Source organism: Gavia stellata, chromosome 1 (genome assembly GCF_030936135.1).
Source record: "Gavia stellata isolate bGavSte3 chromosome 1, bGavSte3.hap2, whole genome shotgun sequence".
Classification (NCBI taxonomy): Eukaryota; Metazoa; Chordata; class Aves; order Gaviiformes; family Gaviidae; genus Gavia; species Gavia stellata.
This window is the reverse complement of record NC_082594.1, coordinates 120198840-120223653: the sequence shown is the minus strand read 5'-3', so window position 1 is coordinate 120223653 and position 24814 is coordinate 120198840.

The following is a 24814-nucleotide window of genomic DNA, read 5'->3' as shown; positions in this document are numbered from 1 at the left end:
ATGGGAAGCCTGCTGAAGGTCACTAGTTCAGCACTTGCAGTTCCTACAGCTGATATCCAAGTTTGAGATAGAAGAGGGCCCACTAACTGAATATCACTATTATTGTATTTGAAAGACACTATTTTCTTCTGCCTCCATAGCAAAGACAATATAGGGTAACAAGGAAGCTGAGGAGGCAGGGCTGGTGGGAAATAGGGAGACTTTTGACACTGATGCTCAAACATGTACATTAATGTGGGATGGAGTACCAGAGTTTAAGCTAAGCAATCTATCAGATAAACCTTTGGGATGGGCTCGCTGTTGAAAAAACCAATTGCTGTAGGTAGACTGCCTAGTAGTACCCTTGGTGTCACGGTGATCTGGCTCACAAGTTACTTGCCCTACATAACATGACCTATATAGTAAAAGCTAAACCAAGGTAATTGTACACACTTGTACATATAATGTGGAAAACCAGGTTCTTCAACAAGTTCTGTCTATCTGGTAAACCTGAAGTGTCTCTGTTCTGTTAAGAATATTGTGGGGAAGGGATCTTAGAGGAGCAACTTAAAAACCAAAAAGTAAGAGTTCAGATTGCGTTCACTGTTATAGTAAACGCACCGATTTAAGATCGATGGAAGGAAGATGCACCCTATTCCAATACAAAAGGCTTCATTCTCTTTGCTTACTGCATCTTCTCTCCTCCCTTCCTAGCGCTTCCCTCCAAAGCTCTGGGTGGGCTTTCTGCCCGAGGTGGCTGATGCCAAGCAGGGCACGGCTGTGGGTCCCAGGGCAGGACGTGCTGAGGTCTTGCAGGTGGATTGCATCAGCTCCTGCAGCTGAAGTCTGGCTGACTTCTGACCTTAAGCAGCTCCTTCAAGCCTCCCCTAGTGGGAACTTACCTGGGATGTTTTAAGATAATGTGTTTACAAAGGTAGATGTCAGCTATGTGCTGAAAAATGTGCTACTTATTCCCTCTGACCATCCTCCTATCCCTTGTTGCGCTATTTCATATGAAAGCTAAATACTGAGATAATAGCAAAATCTGTGAGTTGACTTTGAAGGTGGTTTCAATACCGTGCTTGGGAATAACACCTTTCGACTTGCATTCTTTTTGCGGTCTTCTAGAAAATTGTTCTCATCTCCATCTCAAAATATACATTTATTAATAGAAATACTCATCCTGATCAACTTCTAAAATGGAAATAAATGTCACCAGAGTTTGTCCACCTGAAAGCACGCACATGTGCATTTTTAACCATTGCTTTACTTTTTCATGATATTTTTTGGGAAATAGTATTTAAAATGAGCGTGGGTTTGTGGTTTTGTCTTTTGGGGGGGGGGGGTGTTTTTGTTTTGCAGAAATACTTCAGGTTTTTCCTTTTAACCATTTTTATTCTCAGTTACTTAAAAATGGGGGGGAGGAGTACAAGAAAGCAGAAGGGACAAATCCATAGACCTCTTGAGAGTTTCACTGCTACCTTAATTGGGACCAGGATTTCATCTCAAGTAAGTTTTGAGGTTTTTCTCCTATCTTCACAGATTCTTCTCTAGCTTTAAAAAAAGTTACTGAATTTCTTTTTGGATGTGTGGATTCTTCCTTCAAGTTTCTCCTTGGCATAAGCCACTGAGGGAAGAAGGAAGCAGAATTATTTTGTTTTTAGTGGCAATCTAACCATTTCAGGACCAAAAAAGTGCATGGGATATCAGTCATCTGTTTCTTTTTCTCCAATATTTCACAGGGAAATATCCCTGGAATGCATTTTTCTATGAAGAAATAACTTAAACTGTAGTCAGGCTTCTTTTGTAGTGTCTGTAAACGATCCAAGGAGCTGATCTTTTGTCTGTCTTCGCTGCCAACAACCTTGGTTAGTTCAGACATGTACTTTCACTTGCTTCAGGTGATCTGCATAGTCTGCCTTAACTCATTCTGTCTCCTCCACACAGGACAGCAAAAAAGTTTATGTCTCTTAGCACAATTGGATTGGTGCAGAATAAATAAAATAGCATTAGGAGAGAGACAGAGAGTGCCAGCAATTGCTGCTTGTGAAGCGTTTAGTGGATTACTTGGATTCATTCTTTCAACTTAACTTTTGCTCTGGATTTCATGTATGTATTCTAGATTCAGTGGTAGCAGGGTCTATGAATTAGCCTCTACTAAGGTTTTAAAGCATTGTTTGGATGACACAGCCTCAAGCTTCTTCCATAAATTTGTTGCAGTATTAGGGCTGTTTGATTTTGTACTAGTAGATTTTTTTGATTCGCGATAGATAGATAGATTTCTGGGACCAACAAATAGAGCTAAGAGACAAATGTCTAGGCAAACTTTAGGAACTTGGAACGTATTCCAACAGCTTATGGTTATGAATGTTCAGCTGCTCATCAGTAATTTTGCATGACTTACTATGCATAATTACTTCCAACTCCTTGCTCCTGTATGCTTTGATAAACCATTCCTGATAAGCCATCTTGTATGTTTGACTCTTTTTTCTTGTGGCCATATTGCATAGATAGCTTCTGTGTAATTTGCTGTCTGCCTTAATCTTCAGACACCAGCCCTGCGATACAGCATGAAAGAAAAATGCTAACTCACCTTTGGTTTCATAATGAAATGACTTTTTGACCTTCCTAGTATTTAACATCTATCTCTTTCCCCAGGTTTCTTTAGTGTGAAAGCCATTTTCTTCTGGGGGAGAATAAGGAGGGAGGGGGGAGCTTGAAATTAAAACAAAAAAATACAAAACCTATGTATATCAAATGATAAAACAAAAATTAATGAATTGGTAAGAGGCAAAATCAGTCTTTGAGTAAAAACATGTGTGTTGTACACTGCTTAAGTCACCAGAGCATCATCTAGTGATGCTAAATGATGAAAGCCAAGATTAGTCAATGATTTGATCATGAAATTGTAATTTTATTAATGGTTGCAGAATGTTATTACTGTTTTGCAGAATATGAAAAGTAGGCAGGATGTGTGTGGATGTGAGTGATAGCTAGCTCACTAAGCTTTCATACGATTTGCTTAAATTCAGTAGTTTTTGTACAGTAGACTTCAGTGTTGGCTGCACTGGGAAAGAATCTCTGAGCCTTATACTTGGAGAACAATAATGGAATTATTGGCAATTCCTATTTGGGAATTGCAAAAACGTATATTGGGAATTACATAAAAATGCCAGTAACTTGAAAAAGCACATGCATTTTGTGACTTTTGAGCTATGAAATAACATAACCTCTAAAGCCTTAAGTTCCAAAGCATAATATTGAAAAAGGGCGCTTGCCTAATGGGGACAAAAAAAAAAAATCATGCTCTACCACAGATTAGATCAGAGGCAAATGCTGAAGAAGGATCTCATCATTATTCTCTCTTCTAAAAGAAGAGAAAATTGAGGGACAGCAGCCTTGATCTTATTGAGAAGAAGATTGAAGTGAAAGACAAGGTTGGTTGTTCTCACTTCAGAAGGGTCTGAAAGCTGAAATTGCAAAATCAATTTACTATCGTTACTGTAACAATTAAATTGACGTGATGAAAAGATGGAGGAGGAGGACGGATCAGATAATCCACCCCCACAAAATATCTGTGTGTGCAGGTGGCAAGTGTTAGAGCTGCCAAGGGTAGAGCTGCCACGACTGTCTCTCCTCTAATGTGACAGGCGGCTGCCTCCTCCCCTTGCTCCATCTCCTCCCCAGGTCCGTGCTGGCTTCTCGGAACACCTCGGCTCAGCAGGATTTCCTCCTGTGGCAATCTGTGGGGTTTTTTAACCCCCCCAGTTCTGTTTCTTGGGTGTCCCTCAAACCCCAGCCTCTCCACTGGTTTCGGCTGCCATACTGCTTGTGTTTGTACAATGTAGTAAGACATCTGCTGCCCACCAGCACTCATCTGCGCCCCGGCGGAGAGCTGCAGTTGACTGCTATCCTATTTATATTAATTGAACATGCCGTATTCTGCATACGCCGCTGATTACCCTCATTTATTTCATCTCCTAAAGACCCAAGGATTTCTGCTGCTTGCCCTTACAGCATTGTTTTACTCATTTGGCTCCAATTAGCCTTGGCTAATGAAAATACATTATACTGAACCTCTTGTTACCCGTTGCTGTTTCTAATGACATAATTTGTGAGTTTTGAGCCTTTTCAAGTAGAGACATTAGGAATTATGTTACAGTTTCTTCGGTGGGGTGGAGAAATATTAATTGCAGGCATCTGGGCTCCTTCCTTTAAAGAAGACTGGTGATTTTTACTTAACTAATAAATGTTGACATAATCAGGGAGCTATCAGCACCATATGTTGGCCTTTTGTGAGATGCAGATCTTATCCCTGCCCGGCTGGGTAAGGAAATGCTTCAGCGTTAGCACTATGTCTTGGTATATTTTTAAAGCATCACTCAGCACTGGCAGATTGCTGTGAGAAAGAGATGAAACCTATTTTTAAAAACAGGTGGGCTGTTTCCCCAGCCTTTCAGGTGAGGTTATCGTTAATGATAAACAGATGCCAAAAGCTGCATATGCAACTGTGCTTATCTAGCATGGTATTTGCAAAGCCCCTTTTTGTTAGCAGAGCTCTACCCTGGGGACTCTTACGGTGGGGGTGGAGGGGAGCCAGATCGAGCAGTCAACTCTCTGTTGGTTGGGGGTGTGATTGTCTCTTCTCCCTCCCTTCCCCTTTCGGGGACATCGTGTGCAAACATTGGGCCCTAAGGACGCTGTTGCAATTAATGAGATTTGAGGGTCAAATCTGAAGGAGAGGTGTGCTTCTGCCCTTCGCGGAGGCATTGATGTGAGACTCTTGCCCAGCCATGCCAAGGAATTAGAGTTTTTGTTAATTCAGGAAAATGTGTCAAGATTAAAAAAAAATAATAAAAATTTCCTAGATGTGATACGTACTGCCAAAAGGCAACAGGCAACAATAATACTTCATTGTCTCTAGTCCAAGCTGGGTTTTGGCATGGTACGCTTCAGTCCTGAAAGCTATGCGTATCCTCCCTCCTAGCTCCTTTGTTACCTGTTGACTAACTTTATCTCAGACAGGGAAGCTTCACAAGACCTCCTTCCATCTTGCTCTATTCTTTGGAGGAGCTTCTTTGGTCTGGACTCCCTTGATTTTTTTCTGAAAATATTTTATGGCTCTGTTTCTGAGAGAAAGTGGACGTGACCTGGAGGGACTTGGATGGATAAGGCTACTGTACCTCAGGGATGTTTTTCCACTGTCAGTCTTCAAAGCATGTAGAAAAGGACGTTGTTTAGTGCATAAGTAGCTGTTAAAAAGGAAGGGCAGACTTAAGTGGGGGAGTATGTGGGGAGGCATTATAAGCTGTAGCATGATTTGAGTGACTGCCTGGTAGCGTTACACATAGACCTCTTTGTTTAAGGCAGTAGTTGGCCGCCTGACAAGGTCTGGGTGGATCAGCTCTTCTCCATTAATCACTCCACTTCCCTTAGCATTGGTGCTACTCTGGGCAGGGCCTCTACTGCCACCAGCAAGGATCGGTTTCCCCTAAAGCGAGAAGTCCCGTTTCCCCCGTTAATGTGTTCAGTCAACCCTCCCCAGCTCTACGGGCACAAGGAAGCTGTGCGGGGTGGCAATGGCTGGCTGGCTGAGGCTCCTCCAGCTGAGCACCGCTGCTTTAAAGCAGCACAGGCTCTGCAGCGGTGCCTCGTCCTTGCCCCGAGGAGCCTCCAGCTGGCCCAGCTTCGAGGGGGATGCTGACTTGGTAGGAAGGACAAGTGGTGCTGCTGGAGGAGGTGCCCAGGGTCATGAAGGGGAGTGCCTTCTTGTTACCACCTTTGGGTTCAGACGTTTGCATCTTCTTGCTGAATTTATTGCGATAGGTTTTATGGAACAGAGAAACCTAATGCTTTGCTCTTGATTCCCTTTAAATGGCTGTGGGTGCTCAGAAGAGCTTAGAAGGGTTGCTTCTGCATATATCCTGCTTCTGATTTTGCACCAGCAAACCCAAGAATTATTTAGGAAACCATTATCTTTATGCACTCCAAAAACACACAAAAAGATGTGTTTACTTGATTTGTTGGTTAATATTCTTTATTTCTTGCCTGAAGGCAATGTGGTAGCTGACACATCAGGAAGACAAGCTGCAGAGCTGGCTGAGAATATTTTTTTTTTTGTAAAATGGTGCCCCCTCCAGTAGCTAGTCCCATTTTTGCATTAACTGCTGGCACTTCCTCCACATGCATCAATAACCCAGGGAAATTCAAGCCTATGGTGTCCCTGGAGGTAACAAAATGACAACATTTCTCAGAGGATGGGAGTCTGGTTAGGGAACAGTCCTAACTCTAATCCCTTGTATGTGGCATGTGTCGTCTTTTCAAAAAGAACTGCCGAAGAGAATTAGGTGGTATAAAAGTAACTTTTTGCCTAAAGAAGCTTTTAGGAGGAAGAAGCGTAAACAGAATCTTCATAAAAATCCTGTAATACAGTTCAGCACTAAGATATTGAGCATGACAACAACCCCACATGTCTTTGTTAGGTTTTCAGTAGGTTATGTCCCTTGCTGTCCTGCAAGTTTATCCAGTTTGCTGTGCAATTTGCATTTTGCTAATATTCAGCCAATATTCACTCAGTGAGAGCTTAGACTTGTAATCTGCACAGCCCTTCAGCTCCTGCCCTGGGTAACCACGACTTACTGCTTTCCCCATAGGGCTTGTATTAAAAAGGCTGCTAAACTGCTCGGAGTATTTTCACTCCAATCCCTACCTCCACCCGGAGCCGCTGAGTGCAGCAGGGCCCAGGATTGGGGTGTGGGGAGCTCCCCTGTGCAATCCATCCTCCCTCTCTGCCGGCGTGCGGGGAACACCCTGACCTGTCATGGTTCGTGGTGGGTCTGGGCTTCAATTCTGTCACTGCGTCTCTGCGAGCAGCCATCTCCATTGGTTTTGTTGTGCATTTAGGTGTGTGCTTGAGGAAAATGTGTGTTCCTGCATGCCGATACCTGCTTTTGTCTGATGCTGGTCCCAGAGCATCTTTGGGCTCCTTGCTCTAATGGGTAAACTTGTGTTTTCAGGAGGGTTCGAGGAAGGACCAAAGTCGCGCACCCGTTCTGGGCAGCAAGATGGTTTGGGGGGTAACAGTAATTTTGTTGTCTTTGGTGGTTGGAGTTGTCCCCTGGCCGAGGTGGAGTGGTGTCTCAGCAGCCAGGTTTGAAGGTGGGTACCTGCTGGGGGGGTGTCAGTGGCAGGTCTGGCTTTGGAGCTGGGGGTGCTTTTTGCCCCTCTGGGTCTGCCAGTGGGTTTGCAGAGAGGTAGGTGACTGCAGCCACGTGAAGGAGGAAAAGAAGGTGGCTGAGGTGCCACTGGAGGAGATTTGGCATGTGGAGGGGGGCAGGGAGCCAGAAGGGCTTGTTCTCCTCTGCTGGCAGTGCAGCTCAGCACGTGGAGCAAGAAAATCTACTTGAAAAATGACTTCTGAGATGAGAAGTGTCATTTAAATAAGAAAGCAGTATGTGACTGCTCTTCTCTGCTAAGATACGACACAGGTGTTATCCTACAAACACACTTTGGGGTGTCCAGAGCACCATGACCCAGTTTCTTCTTGATTTCTGCCCCCCCCCTTTTTTTTAAAGCGGGGAGGCATAGTGCTAGAATACAAGAGGAGAACAGAAACTATTGGGCAGTCCTCAGCTAATGTATACCATACCTTTTAAATAAATCCACCCTGCCACAGAGTGGAAGCTAAGTGGGGCAAGAGAAAAAGAGCCTGTAAGAGGACATGCTTATTGATCGCGTAATGAATAGCGTTGAGTTAATCTTGCTGAGGCAGTATCTGAAGACTTATGGCATTTGGCTTGAGGTAAAAGACGTGTGCGTGTAAATTCATGTTTCGGTATATTGTTCTAGCCGTGTTTTGATGTGCTGGCTAAAACGTTACGGCTCGGTTAAATGCAAACTGACTGCCTTGGTCTGCCTTCTCAAACCCTGCCACCCACCTCCACGTGTTTTTGAGGACAACAGGAGATTCTTAGGGATGTTTGATTGTCCGTTCTTGACAACAGAAGGGCATGGAAAATGACTATGGTAACTCTCTTTGAATAAGGTGGCTAAAGAAACAGGTCTAAGGTGAACCTGAATAAAAGGCGTAGAAGCTGTCGCTGCCAGACCCGGGAGCCTACGTTTTGATGGCAGCCTGTGTGTGCCTCTGGGCCAAGACCTGATCTCTGTGCAATGCCCCTCATGACAGCTGGTAATTCTGAGTGCAAAGCTAAGACTGTGTCCTTTCTGCCCTTTATTAAGGATGATGGCAAAATCCTTTCTGTATTAATTAGCCACAATCACATCTAGTGTAACTGGAGGGAAATCCAGGAATATGGTGGAGTTTATCTGCTTACTCGAGGCTATAATCTGGCCTAATGGACTTTATTTGAATGGGGATTGAGTAATGTCACCAACAAGTTTCAGTGCAAATGTCCTTGGGGGTCGCCTCCCTGATTAGATGTTGCATTACCCCTCTCTATTTTTAATCGAGGGTCTCTCTGTCTGGGCACACTTTACGTTCTTCAGTGCAGGAATAAAAAAGTTTTGAAGAGTTTATTTTTCAGAGGTTGAGTGTCACTGCTCTTGCTGGATTGATAATCTTAATGGGATATGTTTGGAATGGTTCCAAATTCTAATTTTGGAAATTGAATTGTTTTAGTGATTAAACAAAGTAACTGAGGGCATCACCCTATTAAATAAGATATTTCATGCATGTGATTAATGGTAATCTCAATATAAATCCTTTTGATTTAGAGATTAATGTTGATTCTTTGCTTCGAATTTACTGTCCATTTGTTTTCTTAATTAAAATTAAAGGTAGAAGACAGATAGCAGAGGAACCTCTTCAGGATGTTGATGTTCACTTTGTTAAATAGAACATTTTTCATCAGGAGGCTCAGAAGTAATAGGCTTGGTATAACTATATTAACCCTCAGACAATAGAGGATAGATTGTATGGGTTTTCTATTGCTGGCTAAGCTTGTCATGCTTCAGATCACTTAAAAAATATTGGTAGCTGATCTTCTAGCTTGAATGCAGTCTTTTTCAAAATTAAAAGGTAGCATTTGAAAAATAACTTCCTGCTTTTTAGAGAGGAAACTTCTCCATCATGCTGCTCAGAGAGTGTGTATTTGAAATTATATCATGTTCCCAAGTCAAAATAAAATAGTGTATGGGGGAAGAGGGAACGTCTCCTTTTCCCCATCACTTACTTTCACACAGGGCATCTATACCTGGTCTTGGTCCAAATGGTTCCAATATCATATCAAGTTTTATAAATGCTTATCTTTTCATTACTCAGCTGTTAACATAAATCCACTGTAGTGAGTTAATGCACTGTGTTATCTCTGGGTATGAAAGCCAGAAACAGTACAAGGGTAGTACTAATGCAATACTTGTGCTTCCACTATACATTAAGCAAAATGTTGCCTCTGTGTACATGCAATACTTTATAACACAGAAAGAAGCTGTAGAGAGGATTTGTCATGTTCATGTGGAGAAAATATAGAATAAGTAACTTAACATTATAAGCTTTTTAGTGCAAGGACGCTGGGCTTTTTTGTGAAAATGCATATTACTACAAAGGTACAAAGTTGCTTTGTATTAATGAGGTGTCATGATACAACATGATTATCTTAATTCATCTTAATAAGAATGCAAATTATTGCGACAGCAAAGCGTTATTGAAAATCATTTGAGATCAAATAATGACAAGCAATTCCCATATGTCACCACTCTCATGCCTAATTGTGGCTTGCAGCCGCAACATCTCATGCTTGATTTCTAGAAGATCTTGAGATAGATTGATAGAAGTACAAAGATGGAGGGGAACCTGAAAAAAAAAGTAGTCCACCAGAGGTATACTGTAGTCATCCTTGATGGATGTCCGACTGATCTGATCCATAGCTGCCTCTTGATTTTGGTGGGGTTTTTTTTTGTTATGGTGTTCCTTCCTAAGATCTGGTTTGTATGTTTTTTGATGTGAAAGAAAGCTTGTCTGCCCTTGCCCTTGGATGTGTAGACCACGTGCCCTATAGAATAGTAAAAATCATATGGCTAATGTCTACAGCCTCTTGCATTGTGCCAAAATCCTTTGGTCCGCTTTGTACTGCGATTTAGGTGATACTTATGAGAGATCCTCTCCTTGCATAACTACTAGTGACCAGATGGTAGCAAGCCATTTTGCAGTTGTAAGCTTTTGGAACTGGTGTTTGTGAGCTACAGCTTTAATGAAACAATTTTTTTTCTAAGAAATGGAAAATTACAATAAGTATAAGGAGACTATAATTACAATCTCAATAACAACAGTTTAAAATGTAAAATTTATTAAACTGTGAATGGTTAAAATTTCAGTCCTGATGCACTCCTGACATTACTCATGCAGTAAACATTGGACTGAGTTTATGCTTTAAGCATGCTTAACAACGTTCTCTACCTACTACCATGAAAGTATATTTCTCCTATGAAAACTGATTTAAGCTAATGTTTTCAAACAAGAAATATAGGGAAATCCTCTGTCATTTTCATTTGCTGAAGAGTTTAATGTTTGTTTTAAATTTTAAGGGCCATTTTCAGAAGTCCTCCCATAATGTTCACTGGACGTGCAATGCATTAACATAACACATAACTGCTCATCAGTGAGATTCAAAATTAAAAGCAGCTTCGACTGTCTCAAAAAGTGCTTTCTCACATGTCCCGTATGACTGTAATTTTCTTAAATATCTGTTACTGGTTGTAGTTTACCTCCCAATGCTGTTCAAAATTTTCTACCTTGTTTTCCAGATGTGCATATACTGTGTGTTTATGAGGCAAGTAGGGTTTGGGCTCTGGTCCTGAGTGCAGCCAGGAGACTGCATTGGGTCCTTTTCAGTTGTGCAAACACAGCTGGATTAGAGATGGCAGTTAAATGTTTCCTCTCTGTGATTTGGTTTCCCAGAGAAGTCAAAGATAATGACAGGGGATTGCTGTCCTAATTTAGGTTTTATTGGAGCAAACCTACCCCTTCCTAGCCACTACAGAAAGAGATGTGCACTTTTACAGGTCCAAGCAGCGTGAAATTTCCTAATTATTCCGTATCAATGGAGAACTTCCTGTGGAGATCAAGCAGACACTGAAGAACTGCAGAGAAGTACCTGTCTATTTATCTTTTCAAAGGCCTTGTGTAGGAGGAAAAGGAGGAGAGAGGGAGCAAAGACTGGAAACGAGACTTTTATCCTATTGTCACAATTAATTTAGGAATGTAATTTCTGCAAAGCTGTCCAGCTTATCAATGGTTGGACCCTACCAAATGAATCGATCGCGTTTTATCAAAGTGACATGCCTCCTGAACAGAGCAGAGGTTGGTCTGCCGATGGAAACCTGCCCCCTTTGATCGCACCAGGTACCAAGAGTCCCAGGTTTTGACAGAGCTAGGGTAGCTCTCGCAGCGGCGTTAGGCTGGGTGGTTGACTGTCCCCGTACAAGCGGTGGGTGCTCTTTCCTCGACACAAGTTGGTACTGTGTTTGCCTGTCTCCAGCCCTCTGGGCTCTCTCTGTGTCCTGTTGGCTTATAAGGGTGCTCCCGCCTGCTTTGGAGATTGCTTCCTGCAGCTTCTGATGTCTTTCAGGGGAATGTTGTCCGTGTCTGACAGCTTGTGTGAAACTCGCCTGTTCAGCCCTCGGTCTGCTCTTCTATTAGTTACCCCATAAGGCTGAGGATGCTTCCCCTTTTGATGAAGTCTGTGGCACAAGGGGGTAAATGCTTCATCATCTTCTCTTTAGGAAGATGGTCTTGCTTTCTTTTGTTTGTTCTTATCGTATGCCAGTGAAGTTGTTCTTGATGCATTTTGTCCCTTTTTACTTAGCTTTGTGTCTTGTCTTTAATGCACTTCGATTAATGTTGGTTCTTTGGTATTCCTCAGTCATGTGTACTTGTTTTTGACCTATGATTTATGTTTTTTTTCTGTTTTCAAGTGCCTTAAATAACTTCTGGCATAGCCTTGATGGTCTTGCTATGCATTCTGTTCCTCTATATCAGGAGAAAAGCTGTTTTGCTTAAAATAATTATGGATGTATATACACGTACTTTTTTGACTGCTTTAATCCAAAGTGTTACTTATTACCCCCATATGTCAAATTCTCAATTGGTACTCTCGTGGTAGTCAGGACTGGAGCCGAAATAGCTCCCCTCTAGAACTTCATCTGCATTTTTTTTTGGAGGGGTGGGGAAGGTTATCCAGCTGAAAGGTTATCCCATTGAATTCCAATTTGTCTACGTGGCTCTGTGCTGCTTTACCAATGTACCTAGCTGAAGTTCTTTGCCCTATGCATCAAGGAACGCTGCTTTTCTGATGCATTTTTGATCTAGCCACAGTAAGGCTCCTATGACATCACTCTTGGGTTTTTTCCTTTTTTTTTTCTTCTCATTTCACTTTTTATATATGCTCTTGAAGTTTAATGTCATAAATTCCTCCTTTCTTCCCACAAAGTTATGCTCAGCTGTACAGGGTTTGCCTGAGAATATCTCTTCTAGTACTGGTTCAAACGTTAGAGCTTCTAATTCTTCCCTTTCGCTTTTCCGCCCTCATAAGTTTACTATATAGACATCTAAATAAGTTTCCCAAAGTGTCTCACTGCTGCTTCTTCTGATAGACTCTGTTATGGTTCCTTATCACTTCCCCAGATTTCAGCCCTCTGGGCCAGATAGTCGCTTTTAGAACACGAGCATTTTGTTATCCACCGCTATTCAATCTGGCTTAAAATCTTTCCTGCTTGATAGGCAAGCTGATACTTCCTACCCTGCTCTTCTTATCTCTGTTCGGAGACACTTCTTCATGGGATAACATCCCCTCGTTACAGAAGCCAAAGATCTCTTGCTGGTGCCATCTGTACAGCTACGTGCTTGTTTCCGAGAGGCATCTGTCTCTGTCACTAGCAACCCGTGGGCTTCGCGCCTGGCCTCCACCCAGCCGCCATCAGTCGTAGGTGAGCGGGTGACTGGTCCCCTCCAGCTCCTCGGCTGCGAACTGGTGGGCTGGTTTGAAAGAAGTGGGGAGGGGGCAGGAAAAAAAAAAGCTTGCTCTAAGTATGGCTTCAGAGCCTTCTGTTCAGTATTAAAATTTGTAAATGGAGGTGGTTTAATATTAGCACGATGTAATTAGAAAAAGTTTGTCAATCGGAACATTAAGTTGGAAAGGAAATTAAACTCTTTTAAACTGCCTTAATGTGGAATGCCTAATCACTGAAGAGGATAGTGCTTATTCTGACCTGAAACCCTCCTTAACACCGCTTTTCTTGCACAGGAGGGAGAGCACTTAGAATAGGAAAGCAGGCTTTTTCAGTCAATTAAGCACAGTATATTTATTTTATATATATACATACATATATCTTTTCTCATTATGTCACTGCTTATTAAACTGAAATCCATCATCATAATTTTTCAATGACTTGTAATTTAACCTTGTGCTCTACGTAAATATTCAGTTCTCCACATAGCAATCAGAAGAAAGCCCAGTGAATCTATGAATAATGCAGAATTTAATGCAAAATATGTCCAGGAGATAATTGGTGAAATGACCTTTCATTTGTGGCAGTAACTTCATGCTCCTGATTCAGAATTATTTCCCCCCCTTCCTCCTCTTCAAGCTTGTTGTTTTGAATAGTGACATCTCTCAATTGGCAGATACCAGATTTGAAGGAAAGATGATTTTTAGGAGCTGAGTTATACCCCATAGACACGCTTCTGCCTAGGGTGGGAATGTCTGAAAGAGCCAGTCAGTAAACGAACCTGGGCTGCGGAGCGTACTCTTGCAATTGCCCGAGCTGACCGTTTCAGAAGTGTAATCGCAGCGTGAGCGTGCCCTAGGACGCTGTCTAAGCATTCTTGAACTTTTAAATATTTGTAATGAGTGGGAAGCAAAGGTGCTTATGATGTTTCAAGGCTTGCTAAGTGCTGCCAGACATCCGGGTTTTTCAGGGCTGTCAGTGAAGTAACCATGACAGGGAGTTAAATCCCAAGTCTGAAGACTCTTGAGCGGGCATGATGTGCGGCTCAGGGGATGGGCATCAGTCGTGTTAGCTGAGCGATGTGAAGTATGTCTGGAGGTGGCTTCCAGCAACCCAACCCTGGGGGTTTAGCTTGTTGTGGGAACCCTCCTTCATAGGAGCCGTCCTTGGCCAGCTGCTTTATCATGTAATAGTACTTGTGCAGGGGGATACAGATGTTTCTGTCGTTGATGTGTCGGCGTGGAGCAGGGACAGCCCGACTTGGAGTCGACAGGAGAGGTCAAGGGTTTGTTTATGATTTCTGCAGAAGGAGGGGGGGAACTATTTCACCTCCTTGGTGAGCTTGGCACCGTCAGCTGGAGTCAGCGTGGTGAGAAGTGGCAATTCACGAGACAACTTAATGCTTAAATGCTGGATGAGGGGAGCGTGTGTCTAAGGGAAGGCTCTTCCCCACATCCCTGGTTTTCTAATTGTGGTAAACAGGGAACTCCTGCCAAGATTTTCAGAGAGCTGAGGTTGCTGGTGGCGGCTGTGGCTGTGGGCAGCACTCCCTGGAGCCCAGCCTGGCTGTCTCCTGGGGACAGGCTGGCTGCCTGCTGTCGGATGACATGAACGCTGTTTTAGAATAGAGTATCTTCAGTTAGAAGGGATCTACAATGATCATCTAGTCCAACCGCACCACATCTTGCTGCTGTCTCTCCATTTCCACAGCATTGTGTGTTGTGCTAGCAGTAGTCGCTGTGCTTGGACAAATGTGATCCAGTGATGCTTACTGACCAGCTGTAATGAAATGAGAACTTTGTATAAAAGCAACTATACAAACATAAGCTCAGGAAATGGTGCATCTCATAGGCAATTAGTGTATTCAAATGAACCGAGACTTTGTGTGCCGTCTGTACTCAAGGAGATGCTCGGGCACTGCAGCTTGCGTAGTCGGAGCTTAGTTGTTCATTCCTACCTGAATACATACTATTGGAAAACATGTTTCTGAACTGATTACATTTTGCTTTAATGCTGTAGGAAGCTGAATTTTAAAAAAAATTCTGGAAACGAAGGTCAAAGTACCAAATGCCATAAGAACCCAAAAGAAGATTACTTATAAGACTAGAAATATGACTGAACTAAATGAAAATACCTGTTTTAAGTGTTTTCAAATTGGCTTGTGTGATAACATAATATATTTTTGTTAGGATAATGTTTTATTTTTTTAGGATGAAAGGTAAAAGCATGTGTTTGTTTTCAGTACATTAAATGTAATTTCTACTGTCTCAGCATTAGACTATCCTTTCCTTACCTTTCTGTTACCATGTATGTAACAATAACCTATGTGCTAAAGGGACAGTTTAAATTTTGTTTCACAGGGGACAGAGGAGACCAGAAAGCTTCCTTAAAATAGTTCTATTTATGTAACAACTTGATCACTCCTGAACACTGCAAATGACCACTCTCATACCACAAGCAGCAAAGCATTGAGGCCAAGTGTCAGCGAGGGTGTATGGTGCTACAGAAACTTGTATCTTCTGCCTGTTCAGTCCCAGAAGTGCATTATGTGAGAGCGGAAAGGTATCTTTGTGTACACTGTTTAAAATACTCTGGAGCTGAGAATTGTTTGGTTTTGCTTGTGAAACATTGCTCATTGAAGGAAGCCATCATTTTCTATGCAAATATTTGGAGGAGGGGTTTCTCCTTGAATAGGTCTAACATATATGAAATTACGGGATCTGATAAAGAGATGATATTTCAAATTTCTGGTGATACTGATATGGTGTGCTTTCTCCACGTATGTCTGGGATGCTCTTTGGAAAAGCAAGATGAATGAGACTGTAGGGATTTAGGATGTAGTTTTGTTTCTTGATATTTCTCCTTTTGTGAGAAGGGAATCAAATGTTCTCTGTACTTATGCCTCATGGGTAGTTAAAAAGCAAGCAGAAAAACGAGCTGGTTTGTGTTCCTTTTCAGTCATTTACTAACCATACCTCTTAGTTTCTGTCTGATATTAGTATGGCGTGCTTTCTCCAGATATGTCCAGGATGCTCTTTAAGAAAACACAAAAGATGAGATCTTGGGCGTTACGGTGAAGCCAAGCAGTACTGGACTTAAAATCACAGTTAAAGCCAGACCAACCTGTTTCCAGGTGATATGTTTGCTGAGCCCTAAAACCATTGCAGTGAATTGGGCCAAAGGTTTATATTTTTGTGGCTCTATAGAAAGCTTTTCAAGACATACTGTAATGTTTTCTTTGGAGCTTTTATGATGGCTCACATCTAGGAAATAGCTGCAGCAGCTCTGTGCTGCCGACTGCCTCCCTGCTCCACAGGAGCTCTGAGCACCCCTTGTTGCAGCAGCAGTTACCGAGCGTGCTGCAAAGGTTATGTGCTCTGGAAAAGGGTTGAAGCTGTGTCTAACCTTGGTAAAAGCTGCTCTTCACAATTTAATTTTTAATCCACGTGTTGCTCTGTGTAGGTAAAATGGTATTTGCTTTCTGTCTCCACGAGGAAGAAAATGGGCAAGGTCATATGGCACAACTTGAATGATTTCTGTATCACTTGCTTTATTTTAATAAATCATGTCTGTCTAGCTTGAAACCTGTTTTGCTTTCCATGCTGTTTGGGATCTTTAAAGCTGTATTCAGCATGCTTTTTCTTGTGAGAAGTTTTTTCATCAGAAGCCTGAACAGATTTGGAAGTGGGTGATGAACGTAAAACTGGCCATGTGCTCTTGGAATATGAATTTTGTGTGCCATTTACCCTGGCCTTTCAAACAGAGGCTGGATGTGTTTGGTCTGATGTGATTAATTTTCCACTAGAGTGTTAGCAGATTATTACTGTGTCTCAAAACACACAAAGGCTCCATGATATGTGTAATTCCCATAAAACATACCAACTACCCACAGATTAACAGCAGGGCAGGAACTTATGTAAAAAAACCTCACACTATTAACAGTCTTATGGAAATCAGCTACATTTTTTAGTTGTAGGCTGACTCTGAGAACACGCATTTGTGGAGAAGGGTGAACCTTGAGAAGGCAGGGAAGGGTGGAAGTCCACTGCTGGGAATGGTTTAGAAAGGACTTTCTTTATTCAAGACAGCATTTATTACGCATTTTGGAGAGCAGTCCAAACATATTGAAAACGCATGGGAAGGACTCTGGGTTATTTGATAGAAGAAAATGCAGAACTAAATGGCATAGGTGAGCAGACGTGATTCTTATCTCATGACTGGTGGTTGTCTCATAACCAGATTTTCCAAGTCGTGGTGTCTGTTGTGTTCTGCCTCCTGCCCTGCCCCCTCAGGGAAGTACTTGGGAGGAATGTGAAAACTGTGAACATTTGCCTAGGATTTCTCAGTGTCTGCTGGTCAGAATAGCAATCTATGCTGTGGATATTCAGATATGCTGAACAAATGACGATTGCAAGTGTACACATCAATTCAACTGCAAAATTGGTTTTTCAGTGGTGAAGAAGATTGCTTAACATAGAGAATACCATATGGGCTGTAGCATTGCATCAGGGAATTTGGTAGCGCCACACCCTGCTAACAGAGCAGGTAACTAATCTGGCTGGGGGGGGAGAAATTATCTTTAAGTTGCTTACATACGTAGCTGTCCTGTTGAAGTGATATGACACCCATTATTCCCCCCCCAACTCTGTGGATGCACCTTGCTAAGGGGAAGAATAGTTTGCTATCATGTCTGTAGTTGTTCATGGCATTTCTTAACAAACAAGATGTGTGGCTGAAAAGTTTAAGGTTACTGCTATAAAAATGTCATCTTTTATTTAAGAAAAAAAATAAAAAATGATACATTGCTGTATGATAATGAAGCACTTTGATTAAAAGCATCCAACAGCCTATGATGTATGGGAGCTAGCTGGAAGACCATTGGAGTGTAATTAATTATTAGCTGTTCTTTATAAGGTCTAGTTGCTCTTCGCAGAATTGATTTTGAATGGTGACAAAGAAGCAAGCTCTTGTTTGCAAATGCTGTGCAATTAATATATGGATGTTGGCAGGAGCAGGTGGTGTGTGATGGGTGATGGAGTACAGAGCCTTTCACCTGCGAGCACTTTCTTATGCTGAAACCAGATAAGTTGTTGAGGTGACGAAGTTGTTGCTGATGGACTGGTTGGAAGCCAACACAGCTTGTACGTGGTGGATGTGTAGCTGTATCTTCAAAATCATGGTGTACAGTGGGAGTCTCTGCAACACCAAGTCTGCATGGGCACTCAGCTTTACCTAATGGGCTGGACACGGCCTCTGCCACAAGACTGAGGAGCATTTGCAGAGAGTTGCATACTGGTTACTATGCCCATCTCCTCTACTCTGTGGTTAAATAGAGGATTTGGGTTAACGTAGTTTATCCCCTTTTATGAGAACTACATATGCTTTAAATTTAGGTTTTCAGAAGGGAGTGGTGCTTATTTACTGGAAGAGACTTGTTAGAAGCTGGCCACCTAAGAAGGTGTTAGATACTGCAAAGGACTCTCAAAATTCTTCATTCAATCATTTGATTTAATGAACTAAAGTGAAGTAATAAGAAACTTTTTTTTTCCTCCTTTTTCCATCTACAGTTTAAAATCTTTGTGTCCAGTGAACGCTGCTCTGCAAAAAGGAAAACATTTCATGCTAACAGTAAGCCTTGGAAGCATCAGAAAAAAGAAATTGAATCAAAATTTTTGCATCGATAAAAGACCTCACAAGAACTTAGAGGTAAAGTAGACAGTGTTACGGATGGGGTCTTGCTATCTTCCTCTTACTGTGGCTGTTTGGCTAATTTGGCTACCTGAGTTGTCATCTGCCATTCAGGCCAGCTGATGTGAGCGAGCTGGCTAAGGAGCTGTGTCCTCCTCCCCTCTCCTTCAAATGCTTCACTTGCACTTCTACCCTACCTGCACCTAGAGGTAATAGATACGCATTCATACAACCACAAGTGCGGGGAGAAAAGGTAATTTGCAAGCATTCTTCTGCCAAAATGTACAAATCCTGTAAAAAAATCATCTCTGTAGAGAGGAAAACCTGATCCAAACCAAGAGAATGGGATGAGAGATCAGAAACTGGGAGAAGACAGCCTGAGATACTGGAGGATCTCATTTCAAATGCAGATGAGAAACTTAACTTGTTATTTTTATTATTCCAATCTGAATTCATTGAAAGTTGTCAAACGATTTTCAGATGTACTTTTGCTTGAATGTAACTTGAAGAGACAAATCTGATATCATAAATGCACATGCCCTGCCGCTGAATTCCATGAAAAGTAAAAAATCGAAAAACCCCAAAACAAAATAGAACAACACAACCCCAACCCTAAAGGCATTTAGTGATAATTTGAAAAGCAAACTGAAAACCTTTGTGAATTGGATTGGATCCTGGGAAGCGTGTGAGAAATCCATGCTAAGTATATGGATATCCCATGAAGAAAGAGGTTAAATTTTGAAATACTGAAACTCTATGTATGTCCCAGCACTTGCTACCCTTAATTTAGTACTAGAAACTGCTCTTCTATTACGCTCTGGTCTATATCAAAAGAGAAGACCGGTGCAATTAGACTGAAATGTTGTCCTGTTACTTTTGGATGAGAAACTTTGTATTAGAACAGTTTTGTAAAAAGTCATGTTAACTGGAGTGAGAGAGAAAATCGTAGGATTTATTTACTCAAGCAGTCCTTTGCCCAATGAATAATAACAACCTAGAGAGCAGTGGCTGGCAGTCAGGGTTGAGACTTTTTTCCCTTTTTCTGGAAACACCTATTTGGGGCAGCTGTAAGGAAAAGAGTCTGGGGAAGGAGCAAAGCAAATGTGGCTGGGAATAGTTTTTATTAAATACGTGAAGGAATGAAAAACTGAGCACCGGTTGCCTGAGAGGCTCTGCTCTGCACTGACAACGTGAGTGTGAGGGTAAATTTTCAGGACTCTGTTAACAGCCCAGGACTGCAGCTCCGCGTGTGGCTTTACTGGATGTGGTCAGGAGTTTCTAGTCCTTCAGCTGAAACCTGGAAGCATTTGGGCTGCAGTTCTCTAACATAACGCAGTAGTTCCTGAAGGTCCAGCCTCAGGGAGAGATGATGTTGGGAGGTGAGGATTTCTTTCCCTTCCTCTGGACAGGAAGGGGATCTGTGCTTGGAGGGGGGTCTCTTCCTTGCTATTCAGTTGGGAGATGAACAGAATCCAGCTATGGTAATACTCAATGTCTTTTCTTCCTGAAATGTAATTTTCTTTTTCAGTTGGTGCGGTCCCACTGCCACTTACTATGTAGCTTATTTCATATATGAAAATAATAGTTTGTAAATGACATTTGTGGTTAACATTTGCTTATATGTCATAAAGAGAAATATCCTATAATTATTATGGTCCCCTAGTAAATTCACTATTATTACCTAGTTATTTTGGCCATATGGATTACACCATATTTAAGGTCCCAGTTCAATAAAAGTACATCTGGTTCCTGTGCTGCAAAAACCTATTAAAGATTGAGGAAACCATACAAATAGATTTATATGGTCTTTTGTTGGATTTTGCAGTGTTTAATTGGCCTTTCTATTGAGGGTAACCATGACAAACTTCAAATTGTGGGAGTAGCTACTATAAGCAATAGTCCTTTAGTTACTACAGAGTTAACGTCTGCCATTCTTCTGCTAGTACACGTCTTAAGGGTCTCACATGTTGGAGTCTCTTCCACTTCCTTTGGGAGAATATTCTACAGCCTCGTAGAGCTCAATGTCAGGAAGTCTTTGACCACAATTTATGTAACTGCATATGTTTCATATGGATTCCTCCTTGGCCTAGGCAAAATATGCCATAGGGTTCAGCAGGGATTTAAAAAAGGAAAAAAAAAAAAGACTTGAACATGAGTGACATTAAGAATACTTTCTATACAGTCTATAAGGCTGGTTTATTAAACAAAGTTGAAAATGGGTTGAAATGATGTTTTTAGAGGAGGGATTCTGCAGCTGGAATGAGCAGCAGACCTGTTAAAGTTCTGCTCAGGGAAACAATTTTACCAGGAGCAATGCAATAGGTAAAATATTTTTGCTTCCTCTCCACTGACAGGCTCCTGGCCAAGCAGACTCTATATTGCTACCACAGTTTTCTGATGTTCTTGCATTTCAACCAACTGTCACTTGTAAAGCAGATTTTTTTCCCCTATTTAATTTACAAATTCACTCATCTTCAGAACTCTTAAAGAAGTACTTAGCATGGCTAAATTTGTTCTGCATATTTACAGCAAATTTAAGGCTTGCTCCTAGTTTAGGTCAAGACATTGAGTCCTTGTCCCCCACCAGAAATGTGTGGGCTCATGTGAACTCCTGCCAATGCCTGTGAAATTGTGTGTGGTCTTTGCTGTCAGATGTGAAATCCCTGCTAGAGCCCAGAACTAGCATTTCTGTGTTATAAATGGGAGAAGACCGTTGTTTCTCAGGCTCTAATCTGCTGTCTGGAAGTTTCTGTGAAAAATTGCTGCAACTATTTGCCTTGGCTCTTCTCTTCCCCTCCTTCCTCCCAAGTAAATCTTTAATGAGGATCTGACTAATTTAGTATCTCTGTTTCTAAAGTGAGAGGGGGAAAGTTTTACTTTACTTATTAAGATATTTGTCTAAGATGGTTCTGGATCATTTTCTTGTCCGTATGATGATGACTTTTTTTAGCTTTAGGCTCACTCTCTCAGCTGTTATTGAAGTGTGAAATGATAAACTCCTTTTATCTGAAAAGATGTTTGAGACTTAATCATACAAAGTACTGAGATAACATTAATTTCTGCTAACCAGTTTAACGAGTGAAAGTTGAAACTTTTTATAGTGTTCTTTATCTTCTGCAGGGGGAAAAAAAAAACTTTGGAGGAACTTGATCTGGGAACACATGCAGAAAGTAAAATTATAATGCATTAAGGATACCCTGCACAAGACCGCTGAGTTCCTATGCGGTCAGCTTACTGTAGATGGGGGCAAAATAGGAGTAGTGCCCATAGGATTCACTGGCTCTCTTTTTGGGACCATCAGTTTCCTTGGGGCTGTCTTCCAGGGGCATGGACTATGCTATACACTCAGGAATATAAAAAAACCCACTTCTTTCTTCCTCTGAAAACAAATCTTCAGACAACGTGCTTCTGACCTTTGATTGTGCTAGTGCCCCAAGCGTAGTTCCTGTGTACAGAGGTGTATGACCCGTTTTCTGCTGTGTAGCCTGAAAACATGGTTATCTGAACTTTTTTTTGGGGGGAGGGCAGTGCCTGTGAATATAGACTAGTTTTGCTGCGTGAAGGCACATTTCTTTTGCAGCTACTGCTGGCAGAGTGATGTGAGTGGGAAGGGGAAGAAAAAAAAAGATGAGAGAAGCCACAGTCAGAAAGATACCGAAAGAAAGTTTTGTAGGAAATTCAGTTTCCTGGGAAGAAAGATAGATGAGAGGGCTCCAGCAGCAGGTTGCCCAGGCGCCAGGCTGGGTGCATTGCTGTGAGCAAGGGAAATCAGCGGAGGGGCAGAGGAAGAAGCTCCCGCCTGGGAATCGTGCCACCGAGAGCAGCTGCTCACCCCGCTCAGGCTCCAGCTTCAGCTCTGCGCCTTTCGCAAGGGAGGATGCCTGCCAGGGGAGGGGAAGGGGTAGCGTTCAACATATGCCACGCTCCCGGTTTCAGTGCTTCCCACGAGTCGCCTTTTCATGGGAACATACAAATGCCTGCCTCCCCTCTGTGCGGGGTAGTGGCAGGGACAATAGGAAATGACAGTATTTAGTAGAACTGACTGGACCAGAAAAACCTATCCAAACATGTTATTTTGCTAAAATGTAAATGTCTTGCAAAACCAGTGACCTATTTCCTGTCTTCCAACTCCCCAAATATGTCTGGAATGAAATGTTTCCTTTCTTTTTCAGGGACAGGAGTTTGAAGGTTCCTGTAAATCAAAGTCCTCATTTGGGTGAAAGAAGAGGGTAATAGAAATAAGTAGGATAAAATTCCCCATTAAAACGGGCATGTAAAATTTATCTTTGTGGTAGTGTTGTCATTGTCTTTACATTCAAACTGACAACATTGAAGCATCCGACTCTAGCTAAAGTCTATCGAGACCCTTCCACTTACCTTTTGTTCCAAGCACAAGAAATAAAAGGTACTAGCAAATTTGTTTGCTTGTTTTTTTTACTTTGTGTAAAATGTACAGGTATGCTTCACAAAATAAACAAAAAAATGATCCTTAGGAAGGCAATATGTTTAGGATCAGAACATCTGTCTTTAATGTAAATTAGACTATCTTCTGGCGCGTTCTTGTGTGCTGCGTTTGCACGTTTTTGTTTATTATTGTCAGATGAGCTGCCTTTATAGAAAGGACATGATCTATTAACTATTTACATACACACATCTGTCTTGTATGGAAATCTACTGGCACAGGAAAATGTGTCATAGCTTATAAGTATGCAGGTTCAACAAACTGCTGCTCTTGTGAACTGCAAATGGCTCCCTTATTAGCAGCTCGGCTTTGCAACTGTCTTATAGATAGTCTCATATACCTATTCTGCTAGGCTGTAGAGTGGCCTTCACTTTATCGAGGGGAATGTTTACATTAGGAAGCTCAAAAAATGAAGCAGAACTAAATTTTAAAATGAAATAAATCCTGACCAGATGTAACCATGCAGCAGTATGTTAGCCTGGTTCAGCCATTCCAGGTTTGGAGTCCAGGAGCTACAAGAGACTCTTGCCTTTCTGTTTTTCCTTTCAGTAAGTTTCTAGCCCTGTTCCAGATCACGGCTTTCAGGCTTTTCATTGTAAGAACACAACAAATAGGAATTAACAAGAAAAAAATCATATTTTCAGTTGAGCCCAAGATTTCAGGTGGGTCTACCTGATGCTTCATTAACATTTGGGTTTGACAGCAGTAGGAAGGCTGAAGTGCAGAACCTGAAAAATCAATGGTAGATCATTTCTTAAGTTAATATGCTTGTTGCTGCATACTAGACATCATTTCACGCATAGGTACATACCATCACTGAACAAGAAACATTCTGCACGTTGGAGAATAACAATGAGGAGAGAAGACTAAGTGAAAAAAGGTGTTGCTGACATTCAGACTAAAAGTAGAAACACCGGCAGCACATCTGTTGGTGAGCTGTGTACAAACGTGACAAGGCAGCAAGGCAACAGGTCTCTAAGTTCAGTCTCCTCCCTCTGTGCCACGAATCCAGAGCTGCTTGCAAAGCCTGGGGGTGGTTGATAATGCCGAGGTCCAAATCCATCCTTGCAACTTCCTTTATATTCAAAAACCACAGACAGTCAGTTTGCTGATTTGTTGCGTTGTCACAAAATAAGACTTTGTTCCCCTTCTTACTGCTCTCTCCAGAAAGGGATGTAGCTGTGACTTCTTGTCAAAATCACTGATACAGAACTTGTCCATCTTTCTTCTCAGGTGATTTTTTTCCTTAGAAAAGTTTATTTTATGTTCACATCTCCCCTTTCTTGTGATAGTGTTCTAGGAAACGACTTGGATTCTCCTTATTTCTTTGTGACACAAGGCCATGAGGCACTTCTACTAAAGGGACCTTTAAGAGACAAAATAAAATTACATCTGGGCAGCTATTTTTTTGTAGGTTACAGGGCAAGTTCATGTCAAGTGTGTACAACTTCCTTGGACTCAGTGGGGCTGCCCTGTGTTTCTGATACAGGTATGCTAATAGTGGTAGACTTGACCTGTGACTCTGCCTTAAAATGTGTTCCAATGAAGCAATTAAAATTTAATTGTGGGTTTGCATTTCTAGGAATTCTAAGCTCAGGCACCTCATTTCTGTGTACGGATAGACTGCCTCCCGGGCTTTCCTTACAACAGCCCTGGTAGTACAGATTTTCATTTTTCTTGTACATGAACACTAAAAGATACAGAAGGCTGATAAAGTAT